A 14,208-nucleotide genomic window follows, 5' to 3' on the forward strand; every position below is an offset into this window, starting at 1 on the left:
TTGTTTAGCTGCTTTGTCTAGCTGCTTTGTCAAAATACTACACACCTGGCAGCCCTTCAGCACCTCCTAGGAAGCGATCTGGAGAGCATTAATCGAGAACCCACGAGTACAGCACCAGACAGGTTAAGTTCTGCCACGTACTATTATTGTTACAAGCAGATGCAAAACCTTTCACGAGTGCAGAGGAATGACCCGTTTCCAAGGCTGCCACTTGGGCTACATCGCCAGTCATCTCCGTAACACCCTGGATGTCTTTATATGACGTCTGGTTTATTTGTGCAAGCAGGGTACCCCCAAAAAACTAGTTTGGAAACCTAGAAGCTGTCTTGTCCTACAGCTCCTTGCCTGTCTCCGCCGGGAAAGAGCGGCGGGCGGATGAGGATTGTGCCTGAGTGGCGGACGGGGGGGGATACAGCACTGACCAGACCCCCGGGGCGGCAGCATCGGCATCCCACAGCCTTTCCCGAAGGCGAACGGCCACCCCGGGCTTTCCGGCACCGCGCCACACGCACCTGCGTCCGGGGGCTTCTCCCAAACACTGCAGGGCCTTTAGCCGCAGCCCCTCGGTTCCCGCTAGTGCCCGCTGAGGGATGGAATGGGATGGGCTGCACCCGCCGCGCACGCGCACTGCGCCACATAGTTAAAACTCACTGCGCCATCACCGCCGGAAAAAGCCCTCCCCGGGGAGGGGGCGGCAGCGGCAGGACGGGGCGAGGCGGGGCGCGCTGGTGGCTCTAGATCGGCTCCCGTCCCGCGGCGGGGACCGGAAAAGCTCTCGTCCGCCACCTCGCCCCGTGACCAGCCGGGGCCTCCACCGCCATTTCCAGAAGGTTCCAGCGGCCGCAGCCCAAGAGGATGCGCGGCTGCCCCCAGCACCTCCACCCCCCCCGCGCAAGCGCAATGCTCGCGCCCTATTCCCCGTCCCAGCCCCGTCCCAGCCCCGTCCGTCTGGGGCACCCCGCGAGCCCGTTATTTCCCGTTGCCCTGCGTGCCCGTGTCCTTCGGGATGGGGACGGCACTGAGAACGGAGAGCAGAGGCGCGGTGTCCCCTCCCGCCCCGAGCGCTGTGTCGTTGGCAGCGGCACCGCTCGCCCGCGTCCCGTGCCCTGCGCGAGGCCCACGTGGGCGGCGCGCGGCCAATGGGAGCGCCTCTGGGAGGGGGGCGGGGGGAGCTGAGCGGCGGCGCGGGGTGTGAGGAAAGGAGGGAGGGAGGGAGAGAGGGAAGGAGGGAGAGAGAGAGAGAGAGGGAGAGGGAGGGAAGGAAGCAAGCAAGCAAGCGAGCAGGGAGAGAGGGAGGGAGGGAGAGGAGGAAGGAAGAAGGGCGGGCGGGGTGTTTGCAGTCCCCGGCAGCCCCAGCGCCCGGAGCTGCGGCTGAGCCCCAGCCTGTGGGCAGTGCGGGCGGCAGCCGCTGCCCTGCCCGATTCCCCGCGGCCGCGCCGTCCACAGAGACAGGAGGAGGAGGACGTGTCCCGCTGCCGCGCTCCCGGGAGAAGGTAAGGACTGGAGCGCACCTTCCCGGCGCGGCGGGGACCCCCCCGGCCCCACCCGGTGCCCGCGGGGTGCCGCCCCCTTGTCCCTGAGCCCGGGGAGCGCCCACCCGGTGCCCGCCTCGGCGGTGTCACCGCTGCCGCCGTGTTCCCCCGAGCTGCGGGCACCGCGCCTCCCGCCCGGCTTCGTCCGGCCGCCGCTGTCAGCCCGTCAGCGCCGCGGCGGGAGCCATGGCCGCCGCTGTCACCGCCTGGCCCGCCGAGCCTGGCCCCTGCCCCGCCGCCCGGGAGGGTGTGGGGGGCCCGCCGCCTACGGGAGGTTCCCGCGGGAGGCAGGGCTGGGAATGTGCGGGGAAGGTAGGGAAGCAGCACGGGCGAGCGGGGCGCGGGTGCCGAGCGCGGCATGGCAGTGTACACACACATAAGCATACAGCACACATAACGCACAGACACACACACACGCACATAACACACACGCCCCGCCTCAGTGTCGGGAATTTCGGCTGCTCCCTGCAGCCTCGGGAGTTGCTCCGCCGGTGCCGGCCCCGCCGAGGCTGCCTGGCTGCTTGTCAGGATAACGCGTTCCCTGCCTTCCCTGCCAGCGCCAGGCAGCCACCGATGGGGATGGAGCGCGGCAACTCGCGCTGCACAGGTGACAGCAGGCAACAAAGGAAGGGCAAGGAATGAGAGAATGCCAGGCTCAGTTGCTCAGTTCTTCATTCTAGTTCCTGTCAGGCTCTCGAGGTACCATTGATAATATTCAGTCTTGTTTGGTTGGGTTTTTTGTTTTGGTGGGGTTTTTTTGTTTGGTGTTTTTTTGCCTAAAGACTGTGTATCAGATAAGAAATGGAAGGTTTTGGGTTTTTTTTTACTTTAAACTCGCAAATAAAATAAATATTTTGCAGAATCACAGAATCAATGAGGTTGTAAAAGACCTCTGAGGTCGTTGAGTCCAACCTGTGACCAAACACTATCATGTCAAATAGATCGTGGCACTAAGTGCCGTGTCCTGTGTTTCCTTACACACCTCCAGGGACGTTGATCCCACCACCTCCCTGGGCAGCACATTCCAATATCAGTATTATTATTTACCAATACCAATATTATTAGCTAGAGCTTCTGTGGAAATTGCCTGAACGCTGTCACTGTGTTCCATGCCTTTCTTCTGTGGGCCATGTGATACGGAAGAAAGGGAATCTTATGCCGCTGAATTACAAGGTAACTCACAGGATAAAACAAACCTTTAATGGAGAAAAGTGAGTGGTGATGCTTATAGGAACAAAAAGCTATTGGACAGATGTGGAGCAATCCAAATGTACTTATGTTCCAGGAAAAAATTGTCTAATCTTGGAATGCTAGGAAAGGGTGAGATCATCATGTCTATAAGAAATCATTAACTATTATTAAAATAATTTATGTTTATTGACAAGCCATGATTTGGAGGTTGGGGGCACTTCTTTTTCTCTGATTTTAAAACAGCAAGGGTTTGGGTGTTTTTCAGTATACAGGCTGATGGTAGCTTGGTTGTCCTCAAGTCTTGATTGCTGTAGGTAGGGACATGGTGAGCTACTCACAGGTGCTGTGCAGCTGCAAGGAACCAAGCATCCTGTGCTTTCTTTCCTTCTTCTGCTGTAATCCTTTGCTATAGTTCAGTGGGTGAAAGTCCCCAGAGCAACAGATCTCCAGCATTGTCTGAGACGTCAAGATATTTCAATTGTTCTTATTATTTGAGGTTTGTGCAGGTGTTGGGTGTCTCTCACTTTTCTTCATTCTGTAAGATGGAAATTCAGACTCCCTGCTGACCTTGTGACTTGATCAGCTGGGGGCCTTAATCTCACCCTCTGTGAGTTTAGTGGGTTTCTGTGCAAGCTTGAGAAACTGTCTGTTCAAACAAAATTGCAGGGTTTGAGGTACAGCAGAATATTTCTTTGGGAAGGTAATGGTGAACCCATTGACTGTCTCTGTCTTTTTACACCCTATCTCCCCCTTAATAGTTCTACCTTCCTGTATGTGTCATGCAAGCTAAAATGTCAGGGAGTACCAGGGTTTTTCTTGGCACCCAGAGGACCATGGTGGCTTTTTTGTGGCATTGTCAGTTTTTCAGTGTCTGGTGTGCGAGTCTCTTTTCCTATTTCCTGGCTTTTCTGTAGCAATCACTGAGTGTGGGCAGTTGATCAGAGAGCCTTTGGTTCTTTCATAAAGATGACAGCTCAGTCTTTCAAATATAAATATTTCTGCCTTTCTCTTGCCATCTCTTTGTGTGTTCTTCTCCCACCCAGAGGATTATTCACAATCATTTGCGAACTCAGAATACTACAGACATTAAAGCTTAGGACAGATGTTGTGTAAGAAAGCAAGCCCCATGCCACAAACCGAAGTCTGTGCACGGTTTCTTCCAACAGGCTTGCACAATAGGTGACTTCCTAGAGGAAAGGGCCTTTTAATAAGCAGGCTAAATGAGTGCATGCATGAAGCTTCTGTCTTTGCTTGGTATTAGTTGCAGGAGGTACTGCTATGTTACCACTTAACCATAGGATTAAAAGCGTACGCTGAAAGTTGAATATCTATGTTTATAAATTAGTGATTACCAATCATTCTCAAAGAAGTTTCTTTGCTTGCTTAGTTGTCTGTTTAAATTCCTACGAACTCCATAAGTTGTTGCAGCTTTAACTTAACTAGATAGAAGGTCCTGGATATCGTTTTTAGTGGAAATATGGGCAGCTAGAAATGACTGAGCTAGAACTTCTTTGTCAGTATTCAGAACCTCTTTCTCAGTATCGGGCTTACAGACAGGAAAACAAATTCTATTTGTTGAACTGATTTACCACATTTAGGCAATCTTAGGCCAATGAAATTGCCTGGGAGACTAGTGCAGTTGGTCCTCTTTAAAATTGGAAAGAACTATTGATCACAAAATACAAAATGATTAACCTGCTACCACACTGTTAATATACACACTCAGAACAACCTACTTCTGACATTTTTTGGATCTTATCTTATGAAGTGGTGGGCTGGGCATGAATGTTTGGTGTTTCTTCTTTTCCGTGTTCTATTGCAGATGGAGTATTATAAATGTTGGTTGGTCATTTAGTCTCCAAATCAAACTGTTTTTTTAACTACATCATTAGACTCTACTTAGACTCTAGTGACAGATGGTATGAAATAAATATTAGCACAATCTCAGTCTTGCATTTTGTGTTATTACACTGAATGATTTTATTAACAGAATAACAGAAGTCAGAGCTCTGCTAACATCTTTAGTTTTTTTTTATTGTCAGTTCATTATTATTCCAGAACCTAGAAGAGTCTTAGAAGTTCTTCTGTAAGTTTATGGAGGCAGTTGAGGACCTTTACTGACACCTTGCTTAAAGACTAAATATTAATGTAGAGACATGAAGCCCTTCAGAGTATGACCTTGCCTTGGTTTATTTTAGATTATTTCTCTGGATCTGATGAAGCATCCTTATGTCTGCTGCAACTGCTTTAGCGAACAACAAATGAATATATGCTCCTCAGTTTCATGGTTTCTTCTCAGAGTGCTCTAGGTAGTGATAATGTCACAAGTGGATTGATTTCACGCTGGTTTATATTAAGAAAAGCCATTAGCAACATTAGAGACAGAATTACGGGCTATATTAGAGGCAAAATCTAAAAGTGCACTCTGAGGAGGAAAACTTTATGTATTTTCTTCTCTGGTCCTGTCATCTGCTTTCTACCCGTGAGTAGCTTGCTGGAGATAGAAAGTATTGAAACAACTCTTTTCTTGCCTTACGTCTTGCATTCATGAGGCTGGAAAGCATCAGAGGTAGAAAGCACTCCCTCCCCACACTGGGCTCCAGAATGTATTCAGTGCAACAAACCTCAAGTAACTCTTACACATTTCCAAGCATGTTGTGGTAGGTCTTAAAAAATTCCAGTGTTTGATGACAGTAGAAATGAGCTCATGTGTGAAGACATTTCCTATGATTTCCCTTCTATTTCCAAGCCTTTTGTATTAGTCCTACTTAAGAGGTGTCTGGCTATCAAACCTTTCAAGCTCAGCTGGCTAGATAGCCCTTAGCTGGTTTGTGGAAATGTCTTCCTCTTGTTTGTTTCCTTCAAGATTGTGTGCAACGAACAGCTAACAGAGAAACCAACTTTCTGTGGTGCTCTGCACTCTTCAGCAGCCTGCTAATCTGGGTTCTTCCTACTAGTTCAATGATAAAGGGAAAATGGGCCTTTCATTTAGTGTTACTCTCTTTCATGTGTGGGTAAAGCTAATCTATTCATCTTTTGACTTCAAGAAGAAACAGGTGTCTTGACACCTGTTTTACCTTTTTTTAAGCAAATAAATCCTGTCTTTAGTCTTGAAAATAACTGGTTCTTTGCTTTCCAGTCCCTTCGATTCTCCAGATGACACAGTAAAACTTTTAATGAAAGTTAATTGCAGTACTCACTGTAGTTTTACAGCCCTAAATAGTTACACTTGTCTGCAAACAGTATTCTGCTTGTTCTCTCTTTCCACTCCATCTGTTCCCTTGCTATCTCTTTTCCCCAGAAGAAAGATTATTTCCATAAAGGAGCTGACAGATGATTTTGTTGTTATTTTTGTGAGATTTGGCGATGGCCAAGAGGTGGCAATAAAGACTGTTAAATATTTTGCATGTCTTCACAATTTTGCCAGGACAAAAACCTCTGTTATCCAGTTAGGAACCTGTGAGTAAGCCAAGATTGCTTTCTGTTCTTCCATCTACTGCTTTAGATTCTTCTTATGAATGGTAGCACTTCAGTTACCTGCTGTACCTGTCCTGAATCCTGCTAACGTTGAAGGACTGTAAGTAGGTGTGGCAGTTCATCTGTTTTTAGCCTGTGAAGGGCCTTCGTGTGTATTTTAAGTAATGTTCTTTCTGGCAGTGCTGCAGATAAGTTGTGCATTTTCTTGGTTTTAGATTGATAAATTATCATTAGTTTATGAAGATTTGAATAGAAATTACTGAGGTTCTAGCAATAATGTATGGGTGTATGAAATCTTTTGTCTTGGCTGTCTGTAGGTTTCCGGAGGGAAAGTAGATTCCTGTGGAAGGAGTTGAAAATTGTTTGGCTGTAGGTTTTCTTATCTTATGTTTGTCAAAGTACTGATAGAAAGGCTTTTAAGTGTTATTTTGATAGGTTCTGCATATGCAATAGTCTTTCTTAATTGAAAAATATTTACTTTGTTACATCTTTAGGGAATAACCAGTAGATCAAACCTGACGTTTACAACTCCACTTCTCCATGTAGTTTAAAGAGTGTATCATATTAGGCTAAACTGTGCAGGTGTTTCCTTTGAACTCATAGCTCATCCTAAAAAAGACTCAAGAGGAAGCACCTGTGAACACACAAGTTTTTAGATATGTAGATTAAAAAGGAGGACTAATGGATTTTGCAGTAAGTCTCTTTGGCTCCTGAGAGCCAGTTCTTGGGCTAGCATATTCTTTTATTTCCCTGCAAGAGAATTCCTCTTTGTAGAATCAAGGATCTCCTTTACTTTGAGAGACTGTTGAGAGTAAAGGGCGATCCCTTCAGGCACTCCAGAAGCTTATCTGTGTCTGATTCTAAGATGTGAGGTTGTTTCTCCGTGTAAATGTTTATTTTGACACCTAGGTATTTCCCACAGTAGGAATATGATGTTTGCATTCTACACAATTGTCCTGATATGATTTGACACCCATACTCACTAGCTACACAGGTTCTCTTGGCCACCTGTGTGATTATTTGTTAAAATAAATGCTGCCCTGACTATGTAGTATAAGTTTCCGGAGAGTGTAGAAGACGCAAACTTGTCCTATGCTGCATGTATCAGCAGGAGGAGAGAACTGCCTATAGACATCCTGCTAAGGTAAAGAACATCTGCATTTCTGATTCATGGGACAGAATCACAGACTAGCTGAGGTCAGAAGGCCCCTCTGGAGGTCGTCTGGTCCACCCCAGGCTCCCTGCAGGCTCAGCTAGAGCACTGTGCTTACGGTCATGACCAGTTGAACCTGAAATTTGGCCCAATAGTGCAAGTAAAATACTCTGTTCTGATTTTAGTTAGTCTGTTGGGATACCTTGCTGAACTTACTGTTGAAGGCTTGATAAATTATAAAACTGTCAAAATTTTTTCTGGTTCAAATATGTAATAGAACTTTTTTTTCAGCTGTTGTAGTTAATGTGTTTTTCTTGATTAATTTAAATTTTAATAGTCAAAGGATGCATTCTTCTTGTACTGCCTGTGTGTGGTAGTCTTGTAAAGCTGTGGTACATTCTACCAAGTTCTGCTATACAGATTCTTAATTAAGTTATTTTAAAAAATTATTTAAATTACTAATTAGCTGATTGCATAAGTAAAACTTCTTTGCATTTCATTTTGCCTGTTAAAAATGCAGATTCTGGTATTTCTTTTTAAAGAAAGAGAAATCCCTATATGTCTTCTGTACATTATTTGTGCTATAACTTGCTGGAAAAAAGTCTCTTCCGGTGCTTGACTCTGAGTAAGCTTACGAGTGAGAAACTGAAAGTGAAACAATCTTATTTGCTGTTGACAAAGGAGAAATACGAAAAGTAGCTGAAGTATAATTAGCAATAAGAGAATTTATTCAGAAATTATTATTTGAATATTGAGAACATCTGCAAAGGAACTTAGTCCTTTTTTTGATCCTTTGGAATTCTTTAAAGCAGAAAAACAATTACTTATTCAAGCCGTTCTGTTTGTACTGGTTCTTTGTTTGCTTCTTTCCAGTGATTCCTTGCAGAGCAGCCAGCCTGTGTAAGAACAATAATGCTAGTATCCTCCATGAAAAGACAAAGGGTTAATCTGAGAATAGAGAAATGCACTTGAGAATAATACAATACTGACAAGTGTCCTTCAGATTCATCTTGAATTCTGGCACCGCTTCAGTTCCTCACTGGCCTGCATGGAGGAATGCTGTAGAAATAGTATAAGTGGTTCAGAAGGAATGATGCCCCTTGTCACTATGTGGGAGCCACTCCTGCCACACTGAAATGGGGTTGATGTCTGACTTCTGAAAGGAAGATTCGTCACCGTTCTGGGGAGAAGCAGTGCTTTTTATTGTCTGTTTCTGTTTGTTGATAATGTCAGGAGATAACCAGAGATAACCCTATTCTTAAACATTCATGTCTTACATCTTATCACTCCCGTTTTGTGGTAGGGGATATGTGTACTTCTATGCATGAAGAGAAGCTTCAACTCAAGTCTCTCCGAATCAAGGAGTTTCTGCTTTTAAATAATTCCTAACCATTCTTTAAAGAAAATATTATCTGGTTTGTTATGCAAGTTCCACAAACTTTCAGCTTTTGTAATTTAATTTGTTCAATTTAAAATCAGTTTTTTCATAAAATGTAAATGCTTTCAATGCAGCACTTTTCTTGGTTATTGAGAGGAAATTGTGATTAAATATAGTGGTATAGTGATAGTGGTAATAGAATGATCTGCTTTTTTTTGCAAGATAATATGAGCTCATTGATAAAGATTCTGCCATTCCTGTGCAATCTGGGACGCCATTGTGATATCAAATGCCCTACTGTTTTATACTTTTTTGGAAAAAGTAACCTTTTTCCAAGCCTGTTGTGAAAGTTGTTAATTATTTAAGACTATGGTTTTGCAAGTTCATTTCTAGTATATGTATCCAGCCTGCATGCTTCATTATTAAGCAAGCCCACAGCCTTTCAAGAACTTCTCTGAAATAATGGAGAATTCCATAGTCTTAAACTGGCAGGATTTCTGTTCTGAAAGTTTGTCCTGAATACAGACATCTATACTATTTCTGTATAAATCGGAGAGTACTTATTGTAAAGAGAGTTCCTTTGTCTTGGGTGTTCCTTTTAGTAAATAACTAATATTTAGGATTTCAGACTTGTGAAACTATTTCTGTTCAAAAATTAAAAAAATAAATCACAGTATTTGGTCTTACTTTTTTGTTCCTTCTTATTCAGTGCTTTCCTATTTCAACTGTCTGTTTATATCAAATCTTCTTTAGGGATCCCTGTTGCAAAGCACCATCTTCCCCACTCACCTCTTTTCAGGGTAGTGCCATCCTGTCTGTTTAGGCCGTGTTTGTCAACATTGTTTTTTCACCCTAAATAACATTATGTAAACAGATTAATTCCTAAGGCTTCTTTTTTTTAAGTCGGGAAGGAGTTCAGCATCCTAGAAGGGAGTTGTATGAGAGTCAGCTGGGAAAATAATTCATCTCCTACCTCTTTCTTTTGCTTTCTACCTTTCCTCAGCACCTTACAGGGCTTTGGTGGCACTCTTGGTGTCTGCTTTTGGATGGGTCTTGATGCAGATGGGTTTACCCAGGTTTAGGGTCCATGAATCTAAATAATTACTTGAGAGTGTCCCATCCTTTGAAAATTACCTTTTTGGATACTTGGTCTTCAGTACTCAGTATACTGCTGTGAGATGTTAAAGTAGAGCCTACCACACTCGTTTTCTTTAGTTCTTCTCTGCTAAGTTATCCGTGTGGAAGAACTTTAAAGGTCATTAGGTAGGTATCCCGTAGATACCTGGGATCCTTCTTCTTTTCCTCTGTCATGCTCTGCTAGTAATTTTTAGGTCTTACATGCCAAGCAATATTTGATTGGTTGATATAGCACCTGCAAGGATATTTTGACAAAATGTTAGTTTTCATGCGTTTTTTGCAGTGCCTTGGAAAGACATAAACAGTAATTAATTCCATATGAGTTTAGAAGTGTGATACCAACAAACTGCTTTGATTTTTGTTTTTTCATAATCTTGATGTGTGGAGTGACATTTGCAGTGGGAGGATCTCTGAATCTGTTTGAGACTGGAACTTCAGAGAAAGTAAAAGAAGGAAATGGGAGGAGTTCGTTGCAAAAGAAGTGAAACGAGTGCTTCTTGTCTGTATTTGCATGACTTCTTGCTGTGTGCTACAGTGTGGCTAACCATTACCTCCTGCTGTGCCAGAAATGCTGTCTGCCCTGTGTTAGAGCAGCGCTGCTCATTTGCCCTGCTGCACACAGCAGAATTGCATCATGAGTTGATGGAGTTTTGGTTGATATTCCACTTTAAATGATTGATTGTATGCATCTCTGGGGTTAATGCATTTGTACAGTCTAGGTTACTGCTCCAAGAAGAGTCCTGTGGCAGAAGCTGGAATCAGTTCTCTAACTTAGGAGAAGGTTACAGGAAAGGAGGGTCCCATGTTGAAGGAAGTTGAACACTGACCGTGAAAGTTACCTTTTCTCAGTCTGTTTTGGAATTTGTGTGAGATACAGGCTTTTTATGAGCACATGCTAAGTGTTTTCCGCACATGGGGATATCTGCTTTGAGACTTTTACCTTTTTCTTTTAGCAGTGGTAGGAAAGAGTGGTTGCTTGCAGAGGTTGAAAATGAAGTCAATAGTAGCTATGGTCTAACCAAGTATAAACTACTATCTAATGCAAAATAATCTGAAAAATAAATTCTTTGGTGTTACAGGTGTGGCAAATTGGTCAAACTCTTCACTTCATTATTTCTGTCAACTTAAGTTGCCATCTGTAAAATGAAGGAAATAAGGCATTTTCATCTTCCAGCAATATTGTGAAAATAAATTAATATTTTTGAAGGGAGTGGGAGCATTCCCAGTTTTGATTTATGAATAGTTATTTCTCTGGAGTTGTCCAGGATAGGTGCTGCTTTCTATTTAGGATGTTGTTGGGTTTTTTTTAAAAAAAAGGTGGTGTAGACATTTTCTTCCCTTTAAGAAGGTAGAAATCAAGACAAGCTAAAATAGCAGGAATCATGTTAAGAATGAGAAGTAGATTATTTTTCTCTAGAAGCAGGTGAAGCCACTTGCTGCAGCTGTTTGTGGTCATTGGTTCCTCAGAACTTCACCAGGTTGTCAGCATGTTGGTGTCATTCTGACAGGTAGATTTTGGAATTTTATTAAAGAATTTATGAGGCAGGAAATGTACAACTTACTCCAGTAAGAGGTTCAGTCCTTAGCTTGTTGACACTTAATATAATGTAGTTGCTAGAAAACCTTTGGGAAGACGCACAGGTGTATTTCTAATGACAAGCTGTGGCATGAAAGAGGAGTCTCTTGCTCAGATACTGCTGTTACTGAAGCATGACCTCTATGATGAACCATATGTATGAACCCATTGTACCTTTAAATTTCATGTCAGTCCATGTAACACCTCTCCTTGTACTTTCCATTATTTCTTTTTACTGTGTTTTCCTGCTCAAGTAACAAACTCAGCCTGGTCTATGTAAAGTATGACTAAAGCTGAAAATGTCTGAGTAGATAACTGAGAGACTTAAATGGACCTCTAAATGTCTCTTCACCTCAACTATTATTTAATTCTATGTATAATGAAGTTCTTGTAATCTCTGATAAGCGTGTGTTTAGTTAAAAAAAAAAGAGGAGAAAAACCTTACTAAAGGTTAATTAGAAAACTATAGATTCAGTCACGCTCTTTAGTAGAGGATATTTGTTATAAGGAAGTTGACAAGTCTAGGTGGTACTGCTACCACAGAAATCAGTGGAAGAGTGTTGTGAAATCTGTGGAACTTGACGCTTGAAACCAAGCACAGGTAAACACAGGCTCTTAAAAGAGGGGTTATGGGAAGGAGCCCAAGGTCCTATATAGGCAAGTGCAACAAAACCCCTGCAAAGGTTTTGTTTGTTTTCTGCATAGGAAAGAGTTGTATGTTCTTTCAATTTTTTTCTCTTCCTAGTAGAAATTCCTAGACTATGAGATACATTCCTTATTTTGGTAGGAAGTAGTGGTGAGTTCCAGCTGAAGTATTGGAAAATCTTTCTTGCTGCCTGAGTGTTGGCTGTTTTTTTAGGGACTTCATCCTATCCCTGTGTAGTGTAGTCTGGAATGCAATGAGTAGGTACTTCAGAGTATATTTAAAAACTGTTCTGGAGATTGTGAGTAGTCACCGCCCATGCCTGTTTTACTGTTACACCATTTTATAAAGGACACCTTTATAAAATGGAGTTCAAATAAATAGTTTATTTTGCTTATTGCAGAAAGATTTGTACAATTCTTATGTGTTTGGATGTTAGGTATCTGAACATTTCAAATTAAAATGTAGGAATGCTCTCTGATAGGACAATGAATCTGTTTCATCTATTAGCTAGTATCTGAGGAGTCTCCAAAATACATATATCCAATTTATATCATGACGCCTATTTCTGAAATGTGTGTTTATGTTTTGTTTTCTTTGATTTTTTGATATATCCTCTAAAATCTGGTAGGAATAACTGCTGCAGGGGAGAGGTTTCTGAGATTGCACAATAGGTACAGCAAAGGAGTAGAACTAATCCCAGCATTGCATGTTCTAGCCACAAAGTTGTCTCAAGTATTGTGCAAATCTTAAAGAAAAACTGTAATAAAAAAGAATTTCTCACTTCTGAACCAAGAATGTTTTGTCATATTTTTATTGTCAAATGCTGTAAAATCTGCCAAATTTGTGACTCATGTCCGTGCTGGGTACTGCATTTGCACTTAATACAGCAACAGACTGTTGCCTTGGGCACATTAGTTTGAGACTGTGTTGGAGCTTAGTTCTTTCATCATAACCCTGACACTGGAATGTGCATGCACTGAACCGTCACAATTGTGTGAAAAGACCTTGTGAATATTTTCCAAATAAAAATGTTCTTGTCACCTTTCATCTGCAAAAGCCACTGCGTGTATCATTCAGGCAGTGCTCTCTCTAACATACTAAATTGCTCTGCTACCTAGAGCCAGTAGTGGTTAGTAATTTATTTGCTGGTTTATTTGTCTGCCAGAGAACTGAATTGTGAGTACAGTGAGACACCATGGGGAGTGCAGGGCAAAAAGGGCTTGGTAAATTGTTCTGTTCGTTGTATTTGAAGGTATTATAATGTATACCACACACAGGAAGTGGGGGTGGTAAAAATACGGTCTCAAATAGTACAGTGTACACAAATAGCCTTTTATTTCATCTTTTCTTAAGCGGAATGGGTTCTCTTTTGAACTTGTAAAGGATGATTTGGTTTTAACTTGCAGCAGGAGGCAGGCTTGCCAGTAGGGTTGTACTGCAGTGTATATTTAGTCCATTATAGCTACATATGTCTAAAGTGTTATAAGCTTTTTGGAAAAAATGTTTTACTCTCTAAGTCTCGTACCTATTCAACTTTGACTTTAGCGCCCAGGGAGTTAAAATGTTCCATAATCCTACTTTGCAGTAACATTGGTGCTGAACTACAGCAGCACCCTCAGTGGCTAAATGATTGAGAGGAAGTCTCTTTTGGGGGGATTCATGTACCACTCCTTTCATAGGACTTACACAAGAAACCTAAAACTATTTTTGCTCAAATAAAGCCTGCAATAATCTTTTCAGTGTCTTCATTGTAGAGATCAAATAAATTGCTCTAATGATTGTAGAATAGCTGTGTTGATACAGTTCTCTGCAATGAAGACCTTGGTACAAATATTTTTGTGGCTGCAGTCACTCTGAAATTTTGACCTTTCAGAACAGTATTTTGTATAATGTCCTGATGAGATTTTAAAGTGCTTGCTCTCAGCAGTGTCCCATCCTTTACCATCATTTTGACATTTTCGTGAGACATCAGCAGTGTTTGAGACTTCATTTCTGCAAGTGTGGGTGTCCAAGGAGGTAGTGGAAAACGGACCACAGGGATAAGCTCGTCATTCTCCATTTAAACGAAAAGGGTATGGAATGTTTGTGCTTTTTTACAAGGTCATAGGAATGGCAAGA

The 14,208-nt window shown here is 42.7% G+C and overlaps 1 protein-coding gene across 1 annotated transcript in view; it reads left to right on the forward strand.

Annotated features, from left to right (window-relative positions):
* The first annotated feature begins 1,208 nt into the window (after positions 1-1,208).
* The window catches only part of ANKRD12 (ankyrin repeat domain 12), a 59,576-nt gene continuing 46,576 nt past the window's right edge, over positions 1,209-14,208 (forward strand). Inside the window, exon 1 of the mRNA XM_042031323.1 lies at positions 1,209-1,493. The gene's annotated coding sequence lies outside the window, so the exon portion shown is untranslated. The remainder of the gene's footprint in view (positions 1,494-14,208) is intronic.

The sequence above is a fragment of the Corvus kubaryi genome, unplaced genomic scaffold (assembly GCF_017639235.1).
Source record: "Corvus kubaryi isolate FWS band 111438036 unplaced genomic scaffold, C.kubaryi_AGA036_p1.0 132, whole genome shotgun sequence".
NCBI lineage: Eukaryota > Metazoa > Chordata > Aves > Passeriformes > Corvidae > Corvus > Corvus kubaryi.